Source organism: Elephas maximus, chromosome 9 (genome assembly GCF_024166365.1).
Source record: "Elephas maximus indicus isolate mEleMax1 chromosome 9, mEleMax1 primary haplotype, whole genome shotgun sequence".
Taxonomy (NCBI): Eukaryota; Metazoa; Chordata; class Mammalia; order Proboscidea; family Elephantidae; genus Elephas; species Elephas maximus.
The window spans coordinates 109255823-109271399 of record NC_064827.1 but is presented as its reverse complement, the minus strand read 5'-3'; the positions used below and the strand labels follow the sequence as shown (position 1 = coordinate 109271399).

Below are 15577 nucleotides of genomic sequence, written 5' to 3'. Positions count from 1 at the left end.
AGGCAAAGCAGTGTCAAACATCAAACACCCACCTCTCCACCGTACAGCTGAAACAGTTGCAGCCTGTCAACAAATGCCTGTGTCTCCCAAAATAGGCCTGCAGAGGTCCATGCAGGGGGGGAAAGGTATTCAAAGTCCCCGGACCATTTATGCCTGGACAGGAGCCACTTCTGCCCTGAGCTTCCCAGGTTAGTGTAGCTGGCAGATCATCTTTTCCCCAGTTGTGAAGTGATTCCTTCTCCAAGGCTGGGAGAATGGCTCAGGATGTGCAAGAGGACCTATCTCACTCAGGCCCAGGGAAAATCTTACTGTCTTAATGATCACACTTTGAACACATTATTCTGTTCCTCCAAATTTCTTTTTGCCTTTTATGCTTGCTTTTCACCTTTTGGAGTATTTTTAAGTTAATTTTTTGAAGTAATAAAAAGTAATCCAATTGAAATTATGACTGAAATCATAAGAGAATTATATACCAATTTGTTAAAAATTCCATCTTTATCATGTCCAGTTTTCCTGTAAGAAACACAGTATGTCTATCTAATTATTTCAGGCTCCTTTTTTATCTTTCTGTAACATTTTTCATTCTACCCTAGATATTTTTCATTATGATTAATTCTAAGTGTTTGTATCTATGCATTTTTAAATTATGCATAAGTGTATACTGCGTATGTCATCTCCTTCCCCTTATATCTTTTTCCTAAATTTTATTTATTTTGCTGTTGTTGAGAATATACACAATAAAACATATATCAGTTCAACAATTTTACATGTACAGTTTAGTGACTTTGATTACACTCTTCAAATTTTACAACCATTCCTACCCTCCTTTTGTGGTTCTTTCTCCCTCAGTAACATAAACTTACTGTCTGCTAATATCCTATGTAAACACTCCAGTTGCTCTTGTCAATATGATCCCATATAGGTAGTTCTTAAAAGAGCATCATGCTCAAAAAAACCAAAAACCAAACCTGTTGCTGTCGAGTTGATTCCAACTCATAGCGACCCTATAGGACAGAGTAGAACTGCCCTATAGAGTTTCCAAGGAGCGCCTGGTGGATTCGAACTGCCAACCTTTTGGTTAGCAGACATAGCTCTTAATGACTATGCCTCCAGGGTTCCCGTAATGCTCAAGGCAGGCCTTTTTTAATAGTTTGGTTAAAGTATTGTTCTGTTTTAAGATGACTTTAGGGGATATTTTTGCTTTAGAGTTTAAAGACTATCTCAAGGCAGTAGTGTCGGGGTTCATCTACCGTCCATGGCTCCAGAAAGTCTAGAGTCCATGAGAATTTTAAATTCTGTTCTGAAATTTTCCCCCTTTTGATCAGGATTCTTCTATTGAATCTTTCATCAAACTGTTCAGTGATGGCAGCTGGGCACCATTCAGTTCTGGTCTCATGGTAAAGGAGGCAGTTGTTCATGGAGGCGATTAGTACACATTCAATATCCTCTTTCTATTCCTGATTTTCCTCCTTCCTCTGTTACTTCAGGTGAATGGAGACCATGTATTGTTCCTTGGGTAGTCACCTGAAAGCCTTTAAAACCCAGGCACTATGCATGAACTAGGAGGTAGAACAGCACTAAACACATTATTAGGCCAGTTAACTGGGATGTCCATAAAACCATAACCCTTAAACCTCCAAACTGAGGAACAAAATCCCTTGAGGTATTGGGTTGTACATAAGCAGTCTCAGCAGCTACTTTTTTTTTTTTTTGGTTGTTGTAAATATATCTATCACATAACTTTCCCCATCAACTTTTTACAAGTGTACAGCTTATTGACAGCAATTATAATAATAAGCTGTGTTGTTGCTGTTGTTAGGTGCCATCTAGTCTGTTCCAACTGATAGCGACCCCATGTACCACAGAATGAAACACTGTTATGCTTGAGCCCATTATTGCAGCAACTGTGTCAATCCATCTCATTGGGGGCCTTCCTCTTTTCCGATGACCCTGTATTTTACCCAGCATGATGCCCTTCTCCAGGGACTGATCCCTCCTGAAAACATGTCCTGAGTATGTAAGATGCAGTCTCGCCTTCTTTGCCTCTAAGGAGCCATTCTGGCTGTACTTCTTCCAAGACAGATTTGTTCTTTTGGCAGTCCATGGTAGATTCAATATTCTTCATCAACACCACAATTTAAAGGCGTCAGTTCTTCAGTCTTCCTTATCCGTTTTCCAGCCTTCATGTTCATATGATGCGATTGAAGATACCATGGCTTGGGTCAGGTGCACCTTAGTCCTCAAGGTGACGTCCATGCTTTTCATCACTTTAAAGAGGTCGTTTGCAGCAGATTTGGCCAATGCAATGTGTCTTTTGATTTCTTGAGTGCTGCTTCCATGGCTGTTGATTGTGGATCCAAGTAAAATGAAATCCTTCACAACTTCAATCTTTTCTCCGTTTATTATGATGTTGCTTGTTGGTCCAATTGTGAAGATTTTTGTTTTCTTTATGTTGAGGTGTAATCCATACTGAAGGCTGTGGTATTTGATCTTCATCAGTAAGTGCTTCAAGTTCTCTTCACTTTCAGCAAGCAAGATTGTGTCATTTCCATGACGCAGGTTATTAATGAGTCTTCCTCCAATCCTGATGTCCCAGTCTTCTTCACAGAGTCCAGCTTCTCGGGTTATTTGCTCAGCATACAGATTGAATAGGTATAGTGAAAGGATACAACCCTGATGCACACCTTTCCTGACTTTAAACCAAGTAGTATCGCCTTGTTTTGTTCCAACAGCTGTCTGTTGATCTGTGTACAGGTTCCTCATGAGCACAATTAAGTGTTCTGGAATTCTCATTCTTCCCAATGTTATGCATAATTTGTTATGATCCACACAGTCAAATGCCTTTGCTTAGTCAGTAAAACACAGGTAAACATCTTTCTGGTATTCTCTGCTTTCAGTCAGGATCCCTCTAACATCAGCAATGATATCCCCAGTTCCACGTCCTCTTCTGAATCTGGCTTGAATTTCTGGCAGTTCCTTGTTGATGTACTGCTGCAGCTGCTTTTGATAATCGTCCATAAGACTTTACTTGTGTATGATATTAATGATATTGTTCGATAATTTCTGCATTCGGTTGGATCACCTTTCTTGGGAATAGGCATAAATATGGATTTCTTCTAGTTGGTTGGCCAGGTAGCTGTCTTCCGAATTTCTTGGCATAGATGAGTGAGCACTTCCAGTGCTGCATCATTTGTTGAAACACCTCAATTCGTATTCGATTGATTCCTGGAGCCTTGTTGTTTCGCCAATGCCGTCAGCTCAGCTTGGACTTCTTCCTTCAGTACCATCAGTTCCTGATCAAGTGCTGCTTCCTAAAATGGTTGAATGTTGACCAATTCTTTTTTAAATTGTGACTGCCTTCTATCTTCTTTTGATGCTTCCTGCATCGTTCAATATTTTCCCTGTAGAGTCTTCAGCATTGCAACTCGAGGCTTGAAGTTTTTCTTCAGTTCTTTCAGCTTCAGAAATGCCCAGCATGTTCTTCCCTTTTGGTTTTCTATCTCCAGGTCTCTGCAGATTTCATTATAATACTTTGTCTTCTCAAGCTGCCCTTTGAAATATTCTGTTCAGCTCTTTTACGTAATCATTTCTTCCTTTGGCTTCAGCTACTCGACGTTCAAGAACATGTTTCAAAGCCTCTTCCGACATCCATCTCGGTCCTTTCTTCCTTTCCTGTCTCTTTAATGACCTCTTGTTTTCTTCACGTATGATGTACTTGATGTCATTCCACAACACGCCTGGTCTTCGGTCATTAGTGTTCAATGCATCAAATCTGTTCTTGAGATGGTCCCTAAATTCACGTGGGACATACTCAGGGTTGTACTTTTGCTCTCATGGACTTGTTTTAATTTTCTTCAGTTTCACCTTGAACTTGCATATGAGCAATTGATGATCTGTTCTGCAGTTGGCCCCTGGCCTTGTTCTGATGGATTATATTGAGCTTTTTCAGCGTCTCTTTCCACAGATGTCACCAAGGCCATATTTTCCAACTACTGATCCTTCTTCTTTGTTTCCAACTTTCATATTCCGATCACCAGTAATTATCAATGGACCCTGAATGCATGTTTAATCAATTTCAGATTGCAGAAGTTGGTAAAAATCTTCAGTTTCTTTTTCTTTGCCCATAGTGGTTGGTGCATAAATTTGAATAATAGTTGCATTATCTGGTCTTCTTTGTAGGCATATGGATATTATCCTATCACTGACAGCATTGTACTTCAGTATAGATCTTGAAATGTTCTTTTGACAGTGAATGCAAAGGCATTCCTCTTCAAGTTGTCATTCCTAGCATAGTTAATCACATGATTGTCCAATTCAAAATGGCTGATACCAGTCCATTTCAGCTTACTAATGCCTAGGATATCAATGTTTACCCATTCCATTTCATTTTTGACGATTTCCAATTTTCCTAGATTCATACCTCATACATTCAATGTTATGATTATTAATAGATGTTTGCAGCTGTTTCTTCTCATTTTGAGTTATGCCACATCATCAGATGAAGGTCCAGGAAGCTTTACTCCATCCATGTCATTAAGGTCAACTCTCCTCTGAGGAGGCAGGTCTTCTCCCAGTTGTGTTTTGAGTGCCTTCCTGCCTGAGGGGCTTATCTTCTGGCACTATATTAGATGATGTTCTGCTGCTATTCATAAGGTTTCCACTGGCAATTCTTTTCAGAAGTAAACTGCCAGGTCCTTCTTCCTGGACTGTCTTAGTCTGGAAGCTCAGCTGAAACCTGTCTGCAATGGGTGACCTTGCTCATATCTGAATACTGGTGGCATAGCTTCCAGCATCACAGCAACACACAAGCCCCCACAGTATGACAAACTAACAGATGTATGGGGGAGCTATAAATATAAAAAAAAAAAATTTTTTTTTTTTTTTTTTTTTTTTTTATATAGAAAGGGGAAAAACTAGATTATACCCTGTGAAGTTCTGATGTTGCATTGAAAGTAAAGACGTCATTATGACTTTGGTCTTTATAGATAGATGATGATACATAGGTAAGTAGGTAGTTGATAGAGAGATAGATGATAGATGGATAGATAGAGTGAGAGGGAAGGAGGGAGAAAGGAAGAGGAAGGAAGAAAGGAAAACGGAGAGAAATAGAATATGTGTGTGTGTATGCATTCACACATTTCCTACCTCTTTTTTTCTTGAGAAGGCCTGGAAGATATGACAAACCATTAACAATAAGCACTACTAATGCTCATATCTTCATTTCTAAGTGCCATTTACCACTAAAGAGAACCAGGTGTTCCTTGGAGGATCGGAGAGACTAATTAAAACCCTGGGGCAGGAAAAGTTGAAGATAAATGTGGGTATTTTGTTTGCAATAAAGAAAGAAAATGCTCAAATAATGACAGGTATCTATCAAAAAAGCATAGGAACCATCTTGAAGGGGCTTCCACTGGTCAAATTTGGGACCGTTGGAGCATCAAAATAAATAATGATAGTAATGGATTACAATTTATGAGATGAAATAAGGAGGAGAAAGAGAAAGATGAGGAGGAGGAGGAGAGAAAGGTATGGCCTACAACAAACTCAGAGCATGAGAAAAGAAAGAAGAAAAAGGAAACCGTGAGGAGCATCTACATTTAAGAAGTAGAGGAAGAAGAAACCATAAATTTAACTGAGAATCAACCTCATGTTTAAAACCAGAGCAATGATGACTTGGAAGCTAGAAATACATCCATGAAAAGAGTTCCAAGAAGAAAACAGTGAACAGTGATAAATGTGATAGAGAAGTAAAGCAACAGAAGTTCAGAAGTATGTCCATTGGATTTGTTAATCCATAAACCACTGAAGTCTTCCAGGCAATTTTTGTGGAAAGATAAATTCAGAAACTAGATTCTGGTAGGTTCAGATGTAAATGGGAGGTAAGGTATTAGAGCCAGCTCTCATAATTGGCTGTAAAAGGCAAAGGAGTAATAAGGCAAGGACCTGGGCTAAGGGCTGGTGTGCTGGTTAATGTTTTGTGTCAGATTGGCTAGGCTATCATTCTTGGTCATTTGACAGACATTGGACTGATTTCTCATCCATAATGTAGTATAATGTAATCGCCTCCATGATGTGACCTAATGTGATCAGCCAATCTTGAAAGTGGCGTTGCTTTGGGGGTGTGGCCTGCCTCTGGTATATAAATGGATGTTCCAGCAAGGCTTGCTCTCTTCTCTTGACCCTACACTCTTCTCATCACCTGACCTCTGGTTTTCGGGGTGTATACCTGTAGAAGTCTTCAGCCGGACACCTGACCTGCAGATTTTGGGTTTGTCAGCTCCTGAAACCAATTGAGCCAGCAGAAACCTTCAGCCTTCCACCTGACCCATGGTTTTGGGATTTGCCAGCATCCAAAACCACGTGAGCCACTTCCTTGATGTAAACCTGTCTCTGTATCTTTATATGTACACTTCACTGGTTTGATCCCCTAGACAACCCAGACTAAGATGGCTGGAGTTCAGCCTGCTTTGTTTTTATCATTTTTTTTTAATTAAAGAAAGGTTGCTTTGGCATATGTGGTAGATATTATAATCATTAGGAGATAACATTGTCAGGCTCTCTTACAGTGCCTAGTTTACAGTAAGTGCTCAAACTTGTTGTTGCTGTTGTTAACTGCCGTAGAGTCAGTCCCTGACTCATGGCAACTCCATACACAATGAAAAGAAATGCTGCCCAGTCTTGTGCCGTCCCATGATTGGTAGCAGATACCAATCATGGTGTTTTGATCCATAGGGTTTTCACCAGTTGATTTTCAGAAGTAGATCACAGGCCTTTCTGCCTAGTCTGTCTTAGTCTGGAAGCTCCATTGAAACTTGTTCAGCATCATGGCAACATACAAGCCTCCACTGACAGACAGGTGGTGGCTGTACATGAAGTGCATTGACCAGGAATCCAACCTAGGTCTACTTATGGAAAGGGATAACTCTGCCACTGAACCATCAATGCGCCCACCTTCTAATCAATCTCGTTTTTGTTGTGTGCCATTGAGTCTATTCCCACTCGTAGCGACCCTACAGGACAGAGTAGAACTGCCCCATAGGGTTTCCTAGGCTGTAATCTTTATGAAAGCAGATCTCCAGGTCTTTTCTGGTGAGTTTGAACTGCCAGCCTTTCAGTTAGCAACTGAGTGCCTAACCATTGTGCCACCAGAGCTCCTCAACCAATCTGAGCTCCTGTTAATTTTACCAAAGTGGAAGCAAGCAACAGGATGTTAATCTGGTCTCTTTGTCATTTAAAGGAGACCTCTTGCAGCCTCTTCAGAGTCTTAACTGTCCAAATAAAAAAACAGTGGAAAGTATAAGATAACCTATTTAAAAAACTAAAAATTATTAGATTCCAAAAAAGGAGGAGAATTGTTTGCTTTAGCAAAGATCAGCATTTGCTCTCTAAGGCAAGGGGAATATATTTCCTCAGTCTTAACTCTGTATCTCATTACTAGTAAGAAGAGATAATTTTTTTCCAAATTGTACTAGCTCATGTGCTTTCTTTGAGCCCTTCCTTAATTATTAAAGTCGGTGATGTGATTTTTAAACAGAGTTGTCAATGGAGATACTGTAATTACACCAAGCCCTGAAGGAGACATGGTGCTGAGCTTCAGGCTCACTCAACAGCTGATTTCCAGGACCTCAGAGGGACCCCATTAAGTCTGGCTTAATGTTATTCAATAATAAGACTGTTTTATGCCTTTTCTTCATTTGTGGAGAAGATGTTCTGGATTGGCAGGATATTTTATTTTTTTAATTTCTGCCCAACAAATCTAATGGTGAAAATAATAAACCACTGTTAGAGCCATGAACTATTGTCCCACAAGGGCTGAGGAGGGACCCTGACCATCCACTTGTCACCCAGTATCAGGGAAAGAACCTGCTCTCCCACTTTCACTCAGTCCTGTAAGGGAAGACGTAAGAGCCTAACCAAAGGGGACACACACATGGGTGTGACCCACCATACCCCCTAGTAAGAAGAAATCACACATAGTCTACCGACACCAACAAAGTCACACATGGACCAGTAACAAAAAAAAATCAAGATAATACAAAGGAAGAAAAACATTCTAAACAGAAAGAAAAGAAACAAAGCTTCTGATATATCAAAACTAAACAAAACTGGAGGCGGGGCCAAGATGGCGGACTAGGTAGACGCTACCTCGGATACCTCTTGCAGCCAAGACTCGGAAAAACAAGTGAATCGATCACATACATAACAATCTATGAACCCTGAACAACAAGCACAGATTTAGAGACGGAGAACGAACAAATACGGGGAAGCAGCGACGGTTTTCGGAGCCTGGAGCCAGCGTCCCAGTCAGGTAACCTTGGCGCCGGGCTTAGGTCTGGGCCCAGGGGAGCTGAATTCAAAATCTTGGGACAGTGCAAACAAGGGGAGCAGCCCTAGCCCCCTGAACTGACCCCAGGCGGGGGCCCAGCTGGTCCCTGCGGAGCGGCGTGGCGACACAGCTGGTGGGAGAGGTCCCCAGGAGGCAGTGACTGGTTTTGGAACCCAGAATGCAGCGTCCCAGCAGGGGAACCTTGGCGCCGGGCTTTTGACTGGGGCGATCATGGCGCAAGCACGGGGCGCAGCCCTAATCCCCTGAACTAACACTGGGAGGGGGCCCAGCCGGTCCGTGGAGGAGGCGCGGCAACACGGCTGGTGGAACGAGAAGTCCCCGGGAGGCAGCCACTGATTTTGGAGCCGGGAGTGCAGCATCCCAGCAGGGGAACCTTGGCACTGGGCTTTTGACTGGCGCTGTCACAGCGGAAGCAGGGGGCACAGCCCTACTACCTTGAAATAACCCCGGGAGGGGGCCCAGCCGGTCCGCGGAGGCAGCACGGCAACGCGGCTGGCGGGATGAGAAGTCCCTGGGAGGCAGCGACTGATTTTGGAGCCGGGACTGCAGCGTCCCAGCAGGGGACCCTTGACGCTGGGCTTTGGACTGGCAGCGGAGGATCTGACCGCGGCTTCAGCGGGCCAGACCCTCAGGGGCAATCCCCACACAGCCAGCACACATACGCGACAGGCCCCTTGGGAATCTCAGATAAAATAGTCATTCCAAGCAAGATAGGCAACTTTGGCTATATTCGGGGGTGCTACTTTCCTGTTTCTCTGAACCCTCCCCCACCCTTCCCAGGCGGCTTCATTAACATTGGAATTTCCTGAGCCAGAGGTAGAACGGCTCCGGCTCCGCAGCGGCTTTGCTTTTCCTTTTTTTTTTTTTTTGGTCTTTTCCTAACCCATTCTTCTGGCCTGAGAGAAGGAACCACAAAAAACCCAGGGACCAAAAATCCATCCCTAATTGGACTAAAAACACAGAACCAGCTCCAGCCAAGCATATATGATCCAAATCTCGGACTTTCATCCTTACAGGGAACAAGGTGGCGGTTATAATCCAAAGGCAGTTCTGATAGGGATCTGACTGCATTTTTTTTTTAGCAGATATTCTGGAAAAACAAGTTTCCCAGGTCTGATATCTCTGCTTATTCAACAAAGCCCTAACTGACCCACAACAGGGAACTGAGGGCTGAAACTCCCCCCAGACCACCTAGCCTCTAGCCTTAGGGGTCTAAGGAGGGTGACTCCTACCAATCTGTAGAGGTACTTGCATTGGGGGCCTAAGGTACAGCTGCAGTTTCCTCCCACCAAGGTGCTATAGGAATAGAGACACACCTACCTCACTGACACTTGGAGGAAGCCTGTCAGCATCCTGCCCCCCCCCCGGAGGGTGAACCCCAGCTGCTAATAGAATCTGGTGCACACAACTATCACCACTACTTCTCGAGGTGGATAGGTGTTAGGGTGCAGCACACACTTGATGACCCCAAATCAGATTCTACTCAAGAATAGTGAATAGACTCAGGCATATATATCTGGCAACAGCCCAAACCAGCTGGTAATAGGTCATAAGTAAGTCAAGGGCTACAACAAACAACACAGCACAATCTAGTAGCCCATCCACTTATATTGAAAGAAAATAAAACAAGATAAGACTCAGTGAGCAATTATAGAATAAACCACTACTATTTTTTTTTTTTAGTTTTTATATCTTAGTGATGGCTCGGAGACAGCAGTCGATATCAAGCCACGTAAAGAAGCAGACCATGACAGCTTCTACAATCCCCCAAACAAAAGAATCAAAATCTTTCCCAAATGAAGATACAATCCTGGAATTATCAGATACAGAATATAAAAAACTAATTTACAGAATGCTTCAAGACATCAGGGATGACCTCAGAAACAAAATAAGGCAAACTGCAGAAAAAGCCAAGGAACACACTGATAAAACAGTTGAAGAACTCAAAAAGATTATTCAAGAACATAGTGGAAAAATTAATAAGTTGCAAGAATCCACAGAGAGACAGCATGTAGAAATCCAAAAGATTAACAATAAAATTACAAAATTAGACAACACAATAGGAAGTCAGAAGAGCAGACTCGAGCAATTAGAATGCAGACTGGGAAATCTGGAGGACCAGGGAATTAACACCAACATAGCTGAAAAAAAAATCAGATAAAAGAATTAAAAAAAATGAAGAAACCCTAAGAATCATGTGGGACTCTATCAAGAAGGATAACTTGCATGTGATTGAGTCCCAGAACAGGGAGGGAGGGCAGAAAACACAGAGAAAATAATTGAAGAACTCCTGACAGAAAACTTCCCTGACATCATGAAAGACGAAAGGATATCTATCCAAGATGCTCATCGAACCCCATTTAAGATTGATCCAAAAAGAAAAACACCAAGACATATTATCATCAAACTCGCCAAAACCAAAGATAAACAGAAAATTTTAAAAGCAGCCAGGCAGAAGAGAAAGGTCTCCTTCAAGGGAGAATCAATAAGAATAAGTTCAGACTACTCAGCAGAAACCATGCAGGCAAGAAGGCAATGGGATGACATATACAAAGCACTGAAGGAGAAAAACTGCCAGCCAAGGATCATATATCCAGCAAAACTCTCTCTGAAATATGAAGGCGAAATTAAGATATTTGCAGATAAACACAAGCTTAGAGAATTTGCAAAAACCGAACCAAAGCTACAAGAAATACTAAAGGAAATCGGTCAGAAAACCAATAATATCAGATACCAGCACAACAGAAGGTCACAAAACAGAACATCCTGATATCAACTCAAATAAGGAAATCACAAAAACAAATTAAGATTAATTAAAAAAAAAAAAAGCTCATAACAGGGTATCATTGAAGTCAATAAGAAAAAGATCACAATAATCAAAAAGAGGGACTAAATACAGGTGGCATAGAACTGTCATATGGAGAGTGATACAAGGTGATATAGGACAATACAAGTTAGGTTTTTACTTAGAAAAATAGGGGTAAATATTAAGGTAACCACAAAGAGGTATAACAACTCCATAACTCAAGATAAAAGCCAAGAAAAACATAACGACTCAACAAACATAAAGTCAAACACTACGAAAATGAGGATCTCACAATTTACTAAGAAAAACATCTCAGCACAAAAAAGTAAGTTGAAAAATGAAATTGTCAACAACACACATAAAAAGGCATCAAAATGACAACACTAAACATTTATCTATAGTTACGCTGAATGTAAATGGACTAAATGCACCAATAAAGAGACAGAGAGTCTCAGACTGGATAAAGAAACACGATCCAGCTATATGCTGCCTACAAGAGACACACCTTAGACTTAGAGACACAAACAAACTAAAACTCAAAGGATGGAAAAAAATATCTCAAGCAAACAACAATCAAAAAAGAAGAGGAGTAGCAATATTAATTTCTGACAAAATAGACTTTAGACTTAAATCCACCACAAAGGATAAAGAAGGACACTACATAATGATAAAAGGGACAATTGATCAGGAAGATATAACCATATTAAATATTTATGCACCCAATGACAGGGCTGCAAGATACATAAATCAAATTTTAACAGAATTGAAAAGCGAGATAGATACCTCCACAATTATAGTAGGAGACTTCAACACACCACTTTCGGAGAAGGACAGGACATCCAGTAAGAAGCTCAACAGAGACACGGAAGATCTAATTACAACAATCAACCAACTTAACCTCATTGACTTATACAGAACTCTCCACCCAACTGCTGCAAAATATACTTTTTTTTCTAGTGCACATGGAACATTCTCTAGAATAGACCACATATTAGGTCATAAAACAAACCTTTGCAGAATCCAAAACATCGAAATATTACAAAGCATCTTCTCAGACCACAAGGCAATAAAACTAGAGATCAATAACAGAAAAACTAGGGAAAAGAAATCAAATACTTGGAAAATGAACAATACCCTCCTGAAAAAAGACTGGGTGATAGAAGACATCAAGGAGGGAATAAGGAAATTCATAGAATGCAACGAGAATGAAAATACTTCCTATCAAAGCCTCTGGGACACAGCAAAAGCAGTGCTCAGAGGCCAATTTATATCCATAAATGCACACATACCGAAAGAAGAAAGAGCCAAAATCAGAGAACTGTCCCTACAACTTGAACAAATAGAAAGTGAGCAACAAAAGAATCCATCAGGCACCAGAAGAAAACAAATAATAAAAATTAGAGCTGAACTAAATGAATTAGAGAACAGAAAAACAATTGAAAGAATTAACAAAGCCAAAAGCTGGTTCTTTGAAAAAATTAACAAAATTCATAAACCATTGGCTAGACTGACTAAAGAAATACAGGAAAGGAAACAAATAACCCAAATAAGAAATGAGAAGGGCCACATCACAAGAGACCCAACTGAAATTAAAAGAATCATATCAGATTATTACGAAAAATTGTACTCTAACAAATTTGCAAACCTAGAAGAAATGGATGAATTCCTGGAAAAACACTACCTACCTAAACTAACACATTCAGAAGTAGAACAACTAAATAGACCCATAACAAAAAAAGAGATTGAAACGGTAATCAAAAAACTCCCAACAAAAAAAAGCCCTGGCCCAGACGGCTTCACTGCAGAGTTCTACCAAACTTTCAGAAAAGAGTTAACACCACTACTACTAAAGGTACTTCAAAGCATAGAAAATGACGGAATACTACCCAACTCATTCTATGAAGCCACCATCTCCCTGATACCAAAACCAGGTAAAGACATTACAAAAAAAGAAAATTACAGACCTATATCCCTCATGAGCATAGATGCAAAAATCCTCAACAAAATTCTAGGCAATAGAATTCAACAACATATCAAAAAAATAATTCACCACGACCAAGTGGGATTTATACCAGGTGTGCAAGGCTGGTTTAATATTAGAAAAACCATTAATGTAATCCACCACATAAATAAAACAAAAGACAAAAACCACATGATCTTATCAATTGATGCAGAAAAGGCATTTGACAAAGTCCAACACCCATTTATGATAAAAACTCTCACCAAAATAGGAATCGAAGGAAAATTCCTCAACATAGTAAAGGGCATCTATGCAAAGCCAACAGCCAACATCACTCTAAATGGAGAGAACCTGAAAGCATTTCCCTTGAGAACGGGAACCAGACAAGGATGCCCCTTATCACTGCTCTTATTCAACATTGTGCTAGAAGTCCTAGCCAGAGCAATTAGGCTAGACAAGAAATAAAGGGCATCTGGATTGGCAAGGAGGAAGTAAAATTATCTCTATTTGCAGATGACATGATCTTATACACAGAAAACCCTAAGGAATCCTCCAGAAAACTACTGAAACTAATAGAAGAGTTTGGCAGAGTCTCAGGTTATAAGATAAACATACAAAAATCACTTGGATTCCTCTACATCAACAAAAAGAACATCGAAGAGGAAATAACCAAATCAATACCATTCACAGTAGCCCCCAAGAAGATAAAATACTTAGGAATAAATCTTACCAAGGATGTAAAAGACCTATACAAAGAAAACTACAAAGCTCTACTACAAGAAATTCAAAAGGACATACTTAAGTGGAAAAACATACCTTGCTCATGGGTAGGAAGACTTAACATAGTAAAAATGTCTATTCTACCAAGAGCCATCTATACATATAACGCACTTCCGATCCAAATTCCAATGTCATTTTTTAAGGTGATAGAGAAACTAATCACCAACTTCATATGGAAGGGGAAGAAGCCTCGGATAAGCAAAGCATTACTGAAAAAGAGGAAGAAAGTGGGAGGCCTCACTCTACCTGATTTCAGAAGCTATTATACAGCCACAGTAGTCAAAACAGCCTGGTATTGGTACAACAACAGGCACATAGACCAGTGGAACAGAACTGAGAACCCAGATATAAATCCACCCACATATGAGCAGCTGATATTTGACAAAGGCCCAGTGTCAGTTAATTGGGGAAAAGATAGTCTTTTTAACAAATGGTGCTGGCATAACTGGATATCCATTTGCAAAAAAATGAAACAGGACCCATACCTCACACCATGCACAAAACCTAACTCCAAGTGGATCAAAGACCTAAACATAAAGACTAAAACGATAAAGATCATGGAAGAAAAAATGGGGACAACCTTAGGAGCCCTAATACAAGGCATAAACAGAATACAAAACATTACCAAAAATGAGGAAGAGAAACCCGATAACTGGGAGCTCCTAAAAATCAAACACCTATGCTCATCTAAAGACTTCTCCAAAAGAGTAAAAAGACCACCTACAGACTGGGAAAGAATTTTCAGCTATGACATCTCCGACCAGCGTCTGATCTCTAAAATCTATATGATTCTGTCAAAACTCAACCACAAAAAGCCCAACAACCCGATCAAGAAGTGGGCAAAGGATATGAACACACGCTTCACTAAAGAAGATATTCAGGCAGCTAACAGATACATGAGAAAACGCTCTCGATCAAAAGCCATTAGAGAAATGCAATTTAAAACCACGATGAGATTCCATCTCACTCCAACCAGGCTGGCATTAATCCAAAAAACACAAAATAATAAATGTTGGAGAGGCTGCGGAGAGATTGGAACTCTTATACACTGCTGGTGGGAATGTAAAATGGTACAACCACTTTGGAAATCTATCTGGCATTATCTTAAACAGAAATAGAACTACCATACAACCCAGAAATCCCACTCCTCGGAATATACCCTAGAGAAATAAGATCCTTTACACAAACAGATATATGCACACCCATGTTTATTGCAGCTCTGTTCACAATAGCAAAAAGCTGGAAGCAACCAAGGTGTCCATCAACGGATGAATGGTTAAATAGATTGTGGTATATTCACACAATGGAATCCTACGCATTGATAAAGAACAGTGACGAATCTATGAAACATTTCATAAGATGGAGGAACCTGGAAGGCATTATGCTGAGCGAAATTAGTCAGAGGCAAAAGGACAAATATTGTATAAGACCACTATTATAAGATCTTGAGAAATAGTATAAACTGAGAGGAACACATACTTTTACGGGGGGTAGGGAGGGAGGGTGGGAGAGGGTTTTTTACTGATTAATTAGTAGATAAGAACTGCTTTAGGTGAAGGCAAGGACAACACTCAATACATGGAAGCTCAGCTAAACTGGACTGGACCAAAAGCAAAGAAGTTTCCGGGATAAAATGAATGCTTCAAAGGTCAGCGGAGCAAGGACGGGGGTTTGGGGACCATGG

General features: G+C 40.5%; 1 long non-coding RNA gene across 1 annotated transcript in view; it reads left to right on the top strand.

Moving 5' to 3' along the window:
- The window catches only part of LOC126082375 (uncharacterized), a 33352-nt gene extending 22345 nt beyond the window's left edge, over positions 1-11007 (top strand). The window contains exon 3 of the long non-coding RNA XR_007518572.1: positions 10031-11007. This is a non-coding gene — a long non-coding RNA (uncharacterized LOC126082375). The remainder of the gene's footprint in view (positions 1-10030) is intronic.
- Positions 11008-15577: the final 4570 nt, after the last annotated feature.